Source organism: Hippopotamus amphibius, chromosome 1 (genome assembly GCF_030028045.1).
Source record: "Hippopotamus amphibius kiboko isolate mHipAmp2 chromosome 1, mHipAmp2.hap2, whole genome shotgun sequence".
NCBI classification, from domain to species: Eukaryota; Metazoa; Chordata; class Mammalia; order Artiodactyla; family Hippopotamidae; genus Hippopotamus; species Hippopotamus amphibius.
In genome coordinates, this window is record NC_080186.1 from 66,325,765 (window position 1) to 66,338,886 (window position 13,122).

Below are 13,122 nucleotides of genomic sequence, written 5' to 3' on the forward strand. Positions count from 1 at the left end.
CTGTCCTCTATTAACTACAGTTTTTATCCAGAAACCTGGGAAAATCCTATTCCTGGACAAGTCATTAGGTTGGAAGAGGCCTTTCACTTCAAGTGTAAGTGTCACCTGGCACTATTTGAAGTTATCTTCCCTTGCTTGCATGACAGTTCTTTAACTGTTCTAGAAGTGACCAGGAACCAGAAAAACCTAGTCAAAAGTAGTCTCTAACTAGCCACAAGGAAGGTGAAAAGCCTGGCTAAGATCCAACCTTAGGTATAGCATGTTTTAATCACATGAAAGTTTTCTGCAGTTAAAACTTTAAATATCAGAAAATCAGTTTATAAGTCACAAAACAATTCCAGGAGTAAAGTGAATTCAGCTGTACATTTGGCAAAACAAAATAAAACCTCCAAATGTGGACCTAGAAATTTCGGATTCAAGTTGCAAATATGTCAGTTAATACGAGTTCTTTGATCTAGAAGTAATGAGCTGTGTTTTCTTGAAATTTACCTATTGTAAAATAATGAAAGAGTTAAAGCGGTTAATGTGAGAGTAGTATATAAAGTATAAAATGCTATGAGAGTGTTACATGCAAATATATATATTTTTTTCCAATAAGCTAGCTCTTACATGCCACCTAATATGCACTGAGCACTAGTTTATGCCTTTTTCTTTTCATAAATATTAACTCATTTGTCTCATTTTATAGATAAGGAAACTGAGTCACAGGGAGGTTAAATAACTTGCCCAAAGTCACAGTTACTAAGTGCTAGAGCTGCGATTAGAACCCAAAAAGCCTGGTTGCAGAGTCTGCGCTCACCCAAGTTTTCTTCGTCTTTTTTTTTTTCAGATCTTTATTGGAGTATAATAGCTTTACCATGTTGTGCCAGTTTCTGCTCTACAACAAAGTGAGTCAGTTATATTTCTACATATATCCCCATTTCCCCTTCCTCTTGAGCCTCCTTCCCATCCTGCATATCCCAGCCCTCTAGGTCATCACCAAGCATTGAGTTGATCTCCCTGTGCTCTGCAGCAGCTTCCCACTTCTATGGCCTTTTGAGAGCAGAAGACAGCTTTGTTGGCAAGCTTCTAGATCTTTCTGGCTTGCACTCAGGAATGACTTTCATGAGTCATTGTTTTGCTCTGGTAGGGCCTACAGATGCCTTCAGTGTGCTAGTGAGGGATTAAACAGAAAAATAAAAAATACATAGAAACCAAACCTTGGAGTCAAATTATTGTGAACTCATGAACTCAATTTTAAAAGGTAACACTTATAAATGATTATTTGGCAACCATGCAGACCATCCATTACAAAAGTTTAGTAATTTTCAAAGTTTGTCCTGAGGTCCATTGTTTGCCTAGGATAACCTACAGAGCCACAGATTAATCCAGAAATGTAAGGCCTTTCTTCAGTTCTTAATAACGAAAGACGTAAAATTCCAAAGACTTTTATTTTCATATTGTTAAAGGAATTTAGTAGTAACTACACAGTTTCTAAATTTGGTACTCATAAACCAAATTAAGTATATCATTAAAATTTACTGAGCATTATTATTTCAGGATTTCAGTAAGAAATCCGAGTAAACTCGTACTGCGCATACACATGTGCACATATTTAGAATATCATGAAACACTACGACAGGGCAAGATAATGTGAGCTACAGGGAGTTCTGGCCCATTTAAGTGCAGCATGATTAAAAAGTTTGAGATCCAGACATTTCCAAACTGGGATATATAAACATTTTCTAAAAAAATTATATGTATAGAAAAATTGAAGGGAATCAATTTCCACATCTTCAATTTCTGTATATAATGCGCCTCATAAAGCTGATCTTTCTGAGAGAATGGCTTGGACCCAAGTTTTTCTTTCTTATCTCTCTGTCACAATTGTTTCTCATTTTGTAAAAGAACAGGATACCCTTCACTTGTCTTATAATAATTGGGAAAAGGCTTCACCTATCTCATGAAGAGATATATTTCACTTTTACATCTAATAATTATTCACATAATTTGAACCCATATCTGTAAGTCTTTGCTCTGTTATCTATTAATAGTCATTATTATCTGATCTCAATTTGGTAGAAAGTTTCAACTTGTGAAGCTTATGGTCAGGAATTTTAAAAATAAAATTATTTATGTACTTCTTTTTGTCACAGAGAAATATGTTTGAGTGGTCATTAGAAACTTTTAGGAAGAAATTTTGCATTAGGATTAAATTCTGTGAGAGAAGTGGAATAGAATTAAAAGTTCAAGGATAATCAGTATAAAAAAATGTAAAATTTCTGTCAGAAGAGCTTCTATTGTTTGTATATTTGGGTGATATGTTTCGTATTACTGAGTTATGAAATTCCAGTGTACACGCGTAAAAAGATAATGGAAGATTCAATTTTAAATGTCAACTTTCACAATATACCATAAATTACAAACTTTGTAACAATTTAAACTTAAGGTGGAAAACTCAAATTCAACCTAACAAGGAGCAAGAAGGTATTTTTTTTTTCCAAAATGTTTCTATGTTCAAAGACCTAGATCTAGGAACCATCCTTTGCTCTTCTGGAGCTAAAAGAAGGTTGTACACTCAGATCATGTTATTATGAACTCTTGTAAAATTGCCTTCACTGAATTTCATTTTAGCCAGGTCTCAGCTCTTATAGAAAGTAATTGCAGGAAACAGCCATATGGAATCCATCACTCCAGAGGAATGTTATTAAAGGTAGTATATACCACATCATGAACTGCTCTCTAAGCAAAGTTCCATGTGAAAAATTTCTTTTGGAATTCAGTTCTAGGAAAAGCTTTGCTTCCCTTAAGTAGTTAGTGTGTTTCTTCCTTTCTTATCATAAGACTTATGATAGTGGTTATGTCTTCCTTTTCGCTTTGGCTCCCAGGAAGTTTGCCACTAAATCTGAGTTTAGAGCAAAAGAACAATTTCAGTCATAACAGACAGTACAAATTTTGTTGCAGTCCCATCAATCAATTCTTACATATAACTTCTTCCTTCTAAGTTTTGATTCTTAATCCTATTTGCTGTGATTTTATAATGCGTGTTTTTGAACCTGCCCCCAAATCTTTTGTGGAGGCAGGACATGAATAAATGTGAATTTGAATAACAAATGTTCTTTTCATCAAGATATCCACAGGCAAACCTCCCGCTTGTACCTCAGTGTGTTCGTATTCTGTGTTGGGTAGATAAATTTACCAGACAAGGATTCTCAGTGATGAGGAGAGGACAGCATCATTATTTTTTTTTTTTTTTTTTTTGACAGATGAGAGAGCTCCAGGGCTTTTAATAAACGGAATCCAGAGCCTGCCAGGACATGGTATGTAGCCAAAAATCAGGCTACACTTAAGGAATTTAAGTCCATCGGGTGAGGCCAGGGCTAGGAAGAGGAAGGCAGAGATTAGCCCAGGGTCGGCTGGGCATGGGGATAATGTACTAAATTTCAACAATAAGGTAAACTCCTTGCTCCTTCTCATATCCCATCCCCTCCAAGAACAGCGGAGCTCAGAAACAGAGCAGGTAGACCAGAGATCCTCCCTCCTGCCATACCTGCAATTCAGGAACACCGTGGCCTGAGCTGGAGTCTGACATGCTCTGGGATCATTTCCCATGTTGCTGTTCCCCAGGAAGCCACAGTAAGCCTGCATCTCCAGCAGGCTGTGGGTTGTCAGCCTCGGGGAGACAAGGTATGGGCAGTGGGTAAGGTCTATCTCCCAGCTTTTCTCTCTGCCTCCCTGTCCAACTGTTACATCTCTTTCACCTTGGAGGATACAGCCTCATCTCTCCCCATGGTGCCCTGAGTGTTCTGCTCCTGGGGCTGGGTCAGCTGCTGGGGCTTATCCTCAGGAAGATTCAGCTTTTGTGGCATCTCTGCATCTGCCTCAGCCTCATGTAAGAGCAGCTTACCCTGGAGGGTATACAGCAGCTGGAGGAAGGTCTGGCGCCTCTGCAGCTTGTCCTGCTCTTGCCCTGCCTGCCACGTCAAGGTTCCGAGTTCCTGATACAGCCGTTCAAGCTCCTGCCGCGTTCCTCTCTGACGCTCCTTTACCTCTGAAGAAACCCCTGACAGATGCTGCAGATGCTTCTCCTGTTGCAGCTGCCACTGCCTCTGGGCTATTCGGAGTTTCTCCATAGCCACTTGCTTCTTGGCCTGGAGTTGTTCAAGGGCCTCCTGGAGCTGTGCCTTTTTCCTTTGGGCCTCCTCCACCTTGGTCAGTACCTGGGTCAGGGAACTTGTGATGGCTTCCACATGCTCTTGGTAGGTGGCCTTCAGCTCTTTCCATTGTTCTTTGGCTTTAACTGCCTTCTGCTGGCTCGTGTCTTCAGAAGCCAAGGGGTTCAAGTCCTGGGCTGTGCCCTCCTGAACCAAGAAATTCTGTAGGAAGTCTACTACCTGAAGCTGGCCACAGAGGAGCTTGTCCTTCTTCCAGGAGTCCATCACAAACTCAGCCGGGATCTGGGCAGGCAGTTCCGACTCCTCCTGCAGACCTACAGGCTCCAGGATGTCTGCCACCTTCGCCGGGCCTCTCGGGCTGTAGCCTCCACCTTAGTCTCTGCCGCCTTCATCCTTCCCCAGGCTGCGCTTCAGCTCTCAGACACTTTCATTATTACCAGGTAATGCTTTCTTTTAACCAGTTTCTTCCGTAAACATACTCTATTCATCTATTTCTTGGTATGAGCACAGGAATTGATCTAGCCCTTGACTACTGCATCCACTTAACAGGACTTACAGTTTTCATGAAATAAAATTTTCATCAGATTCAGCAGTGTCAACAGAGTCTTAAAAAGATGGGGACATTTAATTTTGTAACACTAGGTAAAACTAAGATTTCTTGCCAAGAGATAAGAATATACATTAATACGTCTTTTCAAAAACAGCACTTTTATTTCCTTTTAGCAAAATCTGATCTAATATGATAATCCCTTTTCCTTGAGGTTTTGTCCCAAATGAATGCCCTCCTCTAACCAGCTCTTGTGGAAGGAGTCATCGCAGCGTACTGATGAGTGAGGGGAAATTCCTCTCGTTCACAGGTGGCACTGCTGGTGCTGCCTCCGTCAGGGCCGTCTCCCCGGCTCATTTCCACTCAAGGCACCTGTTACTTAGCCTCTCCTCACCTCACTTCCACTTCTGAGAGTCTGGCCCTCTTTAACCACCTGACTTTCCCATCTCGACCATATTTTCTTCAATCAGTAAATAAATATTGAGTGGCTACTATGGAGTAGGCACCAAGTTAAGTGCTAGAAATACAGAGATAGAGTAAATGCCTTCAAGAAGTTTATAATCGAATATTCCAGGGACACGAAGATCAGTGAACATGGGAGAGGTTTCTATCAAGAATTTAATTTGCTCCTCATTTCTTTTCCCACTGGATTCTTCTCTAAGCCCTGTTTAATACTGTATCACATCACATCTCAGGCATCACACTTTCACTTCTACTCTATCATTTAAATAAACCCTGTCATCATGTGTACACACGCACACACACATACACACGTGCACACGTACATCACATACATATAAATGGACTTTATGTATATGATTACACAGACATCTTCTCTAAGGGGATATTCAGTGTGATACTTGTTTGCCACACAGAAATATCTGACTTAAAGTGGAAAGTTAATTAATTGAGAATAGAAGTAAGTGCTCACTTACTCATAGTGATAACTCCTAATTAGGAGAAATTTTAAATCTATATGAATATGGTAATGGAGACACAAGTAGGTCCTTGAGATATATGCAGTAAGTAATAGGTAGACAAAATTTTACCCACCAAATTTTATTCAGCATTGAATTTTTTAATATGAAAATATCACGTTGTGGTGTGCTTCCAAAGGTATGATTATGTAATAAAAAATGATAGTTACTGCCCCTAGGAGTGTGTGTCCTGGCAACTGGTGGGGTGATATATTTCATTGACAACTGTGTGGAGGTTTGAGCATCTAAATTTAATCTCAGGAGCTGGAAAAAGCTGAATTGCTATGCAACCTCCAAAGGAAAACAGTGAACTAAAAATACTGAAGCTAGGAGTCTGTGAGGGCTGTAGGCAAGGGAAGGGGACTCTAGATTGCCCTCTGCCGCCATCATCACCCTGTTCTTGTTCGCATTAGTTCACCTAGCAAAGCAATGAGTTTAGAAAGGATGATTATTTAAAATTGATTGCTTTGTTTTGTTGGATTTAAATCTCCCCTACAGATATTGGAGTTAATTCTCAATAGAAAATTGATATTAAATATCCTCAGAAAATGTAAAACTTCAGAAAAAAAATAAAACCAAACTCCATCAACTTGTTTATAGCACAATGATTTTGATTAATTAGGCAGTGAAGTGACAACAAGTTGGAATGTGTGATTCTTAAATCCCATTTATGTCACTGTATTCTGTATGTATAACGTTCCACATTAAGAAGATCCAAAAGATGCTAACCTTTACAACCATAATGACCACTTGCATGTACACAAAAGCCAATGGACAGGAAGACAGCTAACTTTTAGTATACTGATGGGGTCCAGAATATACTACCACAAAGCTGGCACGTTGGCAAATTAAATATTTTATGATAAACGAGTTTTGGAAAATAGCAGAAACAGGAAAATTACTCTCACCTTCCAACTTCCCGCTTCTGCCCTGAAACAGATCGTAAAACTCTCATGTGAAAGGTACCCTCCATGTGCCAGGAGGAAAGAAAACATTCTTGTCACCAGAGACAGGGAATTTGGGGCCAAGAAATCTGTACAATAAAACCTGTTAAACTAACCCTTTAATCTTCCCAATTACTTCTTTACCATTTACCTTCACCTCTGCCCCCAAACTCCTCTATCTTGTCAATTTCTCACAAATTTAGGTTTCTTTGTCTAAAGGTATAAAAGCTTCCTGTTCGGGTCACTTCTTTGGGTCTTCATTCTCTTCGGAAGGCTCCCATGCATGTATAAAAATTTAATAAAATTTGTATGCTTTTTTCCTATTAATCTGCCTTTGTTAGTTTACTTCTTAGACCAGCCAGAGACCTTAAGAGGGTCAAGAAAAACTTTTTCCTCCCTTAAAATATAAACATCAAAACTCTCAGTTGAATTGGCACTCTACCTTCATTCTAGCCTCATTCTAAAAGATTATATATGAGAGTACTTTGATTTGACCAGAAATGTGTCAATTCCATATGGTAACCTTGCTATCTCATACTGTTCAGATGGTCTGATCTGCAGGTGTCCACATACATGTGCCTTTACCTGTGCTATACCCCAGCCACAAATGCTCTCCATTCCTTGCTCAGATGGCCTTCATCTCCTGGCTCCTGGGACCATGCAAAGCAGTATCCACTTTTCCATCCCAGCCAATCTGGTCAATACCAACATATTCTAGAGGACCCAGCTTAAATATAGTCTCCTTCTCTGAAAGGCTTCATCCTTCTAAGGTGGGCTGTTAAATATCCCTGTTGGTACATTCTTCTGGTATTTTAAGAAATTTTCAAATTACCTCATCAATCTAAGAGTCCTTCAGTTTCTTGAAGGATGAATTTACAACCTACTCATCTCCGTTATCATTAGAGCTTGACAATTTTAGGAAATTATGCATTTTTTAAAGAATATGAATAAAGTAAACAGTAGGTGAGCATCAACTAGGTTTAAAACAGAACTCCCAAAGTATTTACTTGATCCATAATAAACATTAAACTAGTTTAATAATAACTAAAAGAAACCTATCTATGACCATAAATTTACATTTAATACCCAAGCTGCAAAATTCGTCATATGAACGCAAGCGTATGTGATGGTAGAAATGCAAATCAACCACATTTCACCAGCCAAAAGCTAGAGAGTCACGTTTCCATTAGTGAGCGAAAACTCTTCATCATTTTTCAGAGTTAATGATCATAAGCATTAATTTCAGCTCTATACCATTAAGCCTTTAAACTGGACGATTTCCAGACCATTGTATAATGCTTTCATCAAGCATACTGATTTTATTCAGAATCCTGACTGTAAAATTAAGCCTTCAAGCTCAAAAGCATTTATACAATTTTTCTAGATGTTGAAAGTGTAATTAGAACTATTTAATTTGTTTAAAATATTAGTCTATGAACTGAAATTAGTACTTCCTCTCATTCAGAAAACTAAAAATATATTTTGCATCATTAAAATATATTTTAACTTTATCATTGAATATTGTGCTGATATTGATAGACAATTCTGAATATGAGTTGATAAATTTTTATTATATCTTCTACCAAAAAGGAATCTGAAGATAGTTAATTAAACCATACATGACTATCATTTGTAGGGTAGTGACAGTCTCCTAGAATATTATAGATTGATTTATTTATAAATAATTTTCTCTTGAAAATAAAAGTTCACTTCTAGAATGTAACAGTATGTTTATTTCCAAGTGTGTTTCCACATATTCATTCTGTAGAAAGCCATATTTAATGCTGTAAAACTCTTAGGGTTTTTTTTCCCTTTGGACACATTAGCTTCATGTTGGTATGCTAGAGTTACCGCACAATAAAAGGACAATGTCTGTCCCTATCAACCTGAATTATAATACACGATAACAGCCATTTAAAATTTTAATGCACCTTAAGCTTCTCAGACATATTCTGACTGGTATTTCCATCTGTGTTTGTTCATAGATATCAGAAAAAGGAAAATGTAAAAGTTTTTATTACTTTGATTATTAACCATCTGCTAAATCTCAGAAGAAAAAAAACCCAAAAAATAAGTAGGGATCAGCCATGTGTGTGAGGTGGGAAAAGATATTGTAGCCCAGTGGTTCTTAATAGGGGGGGATGATCTAAGACCCTTTCTAAAAGCACAGAGGGCTGTAGCAACTCTCAGAACATCAGAGTTATTCAGATGTGAACCCACAGGCAGGAATCACCGTTTCAGACAGAGCTAATGGCAAATCCTAACACAGAAAGCTGTGGAATTAATAAATAAAAGAAGGCATGTGAATATGAATATGCAAAAGTAATCAGAAGATCTTCTTTAGATTTTACTTATACACTATGAGCTACTGAGATATTGAGTGATAGCCTAATACATAATGATTTAAATTTTAATTCTTCCTGATTTTTAATGTCATCCTTCTGGATCCTTAATCTTTGTGCAAATGAATTTCATCATGAATTCTTTCACAAGTATTTCTTGACCTCCTACTGCATGCCAAGAACACATTAGGTGCTGGGGGTATAAAGAAAAATAAGAGGAGGTGCCCCTTGCAACGGGAGACATGTTTTTACTTGAAAAACATGAAGAACAATCATTTTCACTGTAACCTTCTTACTTGCATAATATGTCTGACAATTTGTCCAGAGTCTGTGTGGTTTTGAAATTATTATATGTTCCTTAACATTCATTCATAGACTTTAGTAATCATCCATTTCAATTACCTCAGCTTCCTAATCTCTACCATTCCTTTCCTTGCCTCTCAGCACCATGTAATAGCTAATTTTTCAGTCTAATTTTGGCTTTGATTTGGACATTTCACCAGTTTTATCTTTTGTTATGGTTCTGGCCATAATACCATGATATTTATTTTGTCTCACCTTACATAATATCTTAGTTTGCAAAGAAATTAACCTCCTCCTGTAGTGGTAATGGTGATGGTTTTTGTTATTGTTCCCCCTTTTTTTTTTCTTTTTTCTTGGTGTTTTGGTTTCTAGGAGTTTAACCTGTCAAGAACGTAAGAGATGAGTCATCAAGGAAAACCTGAAGAAGTGAACAAGTTGAGCTCTGAGAGAAGTCCTTGTTCCTCAGCACAGGGTCTCAGGAAACACAAGACCTGGAACAGGACAAAAGTGGGAGCCTCTGACTAAATGAGGCAGCAGATGTGGCTGCTCCAGCACAGTGCCTCTGCAGGATAATAAATGTTCGTTAAGAAAGTGTCCAGCAGATACTTATGAATGGGTTGCTATATGGGAAGTTCTTAAAACAGTACCTGGCACAAAATAAGTAGCCAATAAATGTTAGCGCAAAGAGAAAGGGAAAGGGAAGGAAGGAAGGGAAGGAGGGAGGGAGGGAGGGGCAGGCTGAGCAGCACTGCGGAAAAGTAAAGAATGAAATTTCCTTAGGACAGAGCTTAACTCTTTTTCTATCAATGCCCCCAAATTGAACACTTTGAACCCTCTTCACAATCTTCACCCCACAAACCCAAAGCCCTGCCACCTAGGAATATAATTCCATTTCCAGGTCATATGAGGATTCATGCCCCACCAAAGGGGCTTATCAAAGTACTGTATTTCTTTCATCCACATCCAATTTCTTCCTGGGAAATACTGACAAATGCAATTTTCTTCATTTTACTTTATTTCATTAAGGTTCTAGCACCCTGGCCACATTTGAGTGTCTCTTAGGGGTTCGAATCTGTGAGCTTTCTTCCTGGCCTGCTCATTAATAATTTTTTCATTTACTCACCAAGCCATTTATTCCATTACTCATTCTGAAAACCAGGTCTACAGGAGGTTAAGCAATTTGCCTGGGTTGCAGAGTTTGTGTTTTGGTGGGGACTTCAACCTAGCTGCCTGCCATCATTTGAGTACTCTTGCCTTTCCATTAAAATGTTTTGCTTAAGATTTAGATTGGAGAGCCCTCTATACTTCATATTTTAAATGTGGCAATTAAGAGCACTTAAAAATGAATCCTCTAAAATCATAAAAACTAATAGAAAATAGATAGCCAGTCTTTAAAAACTCTTTCCTGGTTTTACTGGAATCAGTATCAACAGACTAAGTTATTATAAGCTATTGCCTTCATTTGTGTGAGTTGTGCATTTATTCACAATATGATCTAACACATGCTATTCTAGACTCACTAATTGTGGTAATATAATTGTAGGTAATTTAATTATATATAATTATTTATATAATTATATAAATATAATTAAGTTTTTTTTCTGACCAGAGACACTATGATCTGTGAAGCATGGTTTGACCTGTGTAAAGCCCGAGAGTATAATAATAATGCAGACTATCACAGGATTATGACGTATTTTCAAGGACTGGGTTGGAACTGGGCTAATAATATAGCAGAAAATGATTCTGAAGTTGGCCATCAAATTTTACATTTTTCAGATAATATAGTATGTCACAGCCTTCAGATAATAAGAAAGTAGACTCTGAATGCTTTTATTTTATTTTCTCCACTTTTAAAAATTGGAATTGACCAATAAACAAAACAGTTTTTCAGTGTTAATAAAATGTAAATAATCTTTTGTCTTCCTAGAAACATGAAATGAGAAATTCACATTTGCCAATGTTCTAAATGGTCTTGTGAAAATAATATTATTATTCAGTTAAGTTTTTATTTAGTCAGGTAAGGTTTTTTTTTAAGAACTTTTATTGAGATATAATTGACATACAATAAACTGCATATATTTATTTAAAGTCTACAATTTGATACTGTTTTTTCTTATTACTAATGTGTATATGGCAATCCCAATTTCCCAATTCATCCCATCCCAACCCCCACCCCACCCCCGCTTTCCTCTTGGTGTCCATATGTTTGTTCTCTATATCTGTATCTCTATTTCTGACTTGCAAACCGGTTGATTGGTACCATTTTTCTATATTCCGCATATATGGGTCAATATACAATATTTGTTTTTCTCTTTCTGACTCACTTCACTCTGTATGACAGTCTCTAGGTTCATCCATGTCTTTACAAATGTCCCAATTTCATTCCTTTTCATGGCTGTATACATGTACCACATCTTTATCCATTCATCTGTTGGTGGACATTTAGGTTGCTTCCATGTCCTGACTATTGTAAATAGTGCTGCAATGAACATTGGGGTGTATGTGTCTCTTTGAATTCTGGTTTCCTCTGGGTATGTGCCCAGGAGTGGGATTGCAGGGTCATGTGGTAACTCTATTTTTAGTTTTCCAAGGAATTCCCATGCTCTTCTCCATAGTGGTTTTATCAATTTACATTCCCACCAACAGTGCAAGACTGTTCCCTTTTCTCCACACCCTCTCCAACATTTACTGTTTGTCGATTTTCTGATGATGCCCATTCTCACCGGTGTGAAGTGATACCTCATTGTAGTTTTAATTTGCATTTCTCTAAAAGTTAGTGATGTTGAGCAGCTTTTCATGTGCCTCTTGGCCATCCATATGTCTTCTTCGGAGAAATGCTTATTTAGGTCTTCTGCCCATTTTTTGATGGGGTTGTTTGTTTTTTTGATATTGAGCTGCATCAACTGTTTATATATTTTGGAGATTAATCCTTTGTCTGTTGGTTCGTTTGCAAATATTTCCTCCAAAATTTCACGTAAGGTGTTTTATCATTTCTAGAGAAAAGGGACTTGTAAGTTTCTGATTAAGAATCTTCCTAGCTCTTGAAGTAAAACAATAACACAAGATTGTGAATTGTGATAGATCATATTTTTCCAAAAATGGCTGCGCCCTTACATAGCCCATTCCACATATTCTTCTTAAAATATGATGTTCACACTCCTTCATATGAGATGATGTCTATGTGTCTTCCCCTTTAACCTGGATGAAACTTTAAACTGCCTCCACCAATAGACTATAGCAGAAATGATGTGATGTGATTTCCTAGGCCAAACTACAAGACAATTCAGCCTCTATTTCTTTCTTGAGACTCACGCCTTTGAAGTCCTGGATCACTCTATAAGAGACTAGGTATAAGGAAGATTTCATTCAGCAGAGACCACATTGAGAGAAGGAGAAGTGCGCAAGGATGCCTCAGCGGTTCTAGCCCTGGGCAATTTGAGTCTTCCCAGCCCAGCCTTCAGATGCATGCGTCAGAGGTCTTCAGAGTATTCCAGCTCCCAAACATTGGACTGCCTCAGCCAGGCTGAGTGGAAAGGAAATTAGGTGTCCTTACCAAACCCAGCCCAGACTCCTGATTCTTGTTACTTAAGCAAAATAAAAGACGTTGTTTTAAATCATTAAGCTTTGGGTTTGTCACACAGTCCGAATAAATGAAACAGAGATGTCCACTCTATATTCATCCTGAGTAGATCCAGCATGGCAGAGAACCATTATATCATTCATTCATACATTTCCATAAATATGTATTAAGTACCTACCTTGTGCCAGTCACTATGTCAGCCAGTGGGGGGGGGGGGATAAGTAAAACAGATAGTACAGGCCCCCATGGAATTTAAAGCACTGGAACTGTGC

The 13,122-nt window shown here is 37.9% G+C and overlaps 1 pseudogene; it reads right to left on the reverse strand.

Moving 5' to 3' along the window:
- Positions 1 to 3,451: 3,451 nt before the first annotated feature.
- Positions 3,452 to 4,546, reverse strand: LOC130834691 (ZW10 interactor-like; annotated as a pseudogene).
- Between the last annotated feature and the right edge of the window lie 8,576 nt (positions 4,547 to 13,122).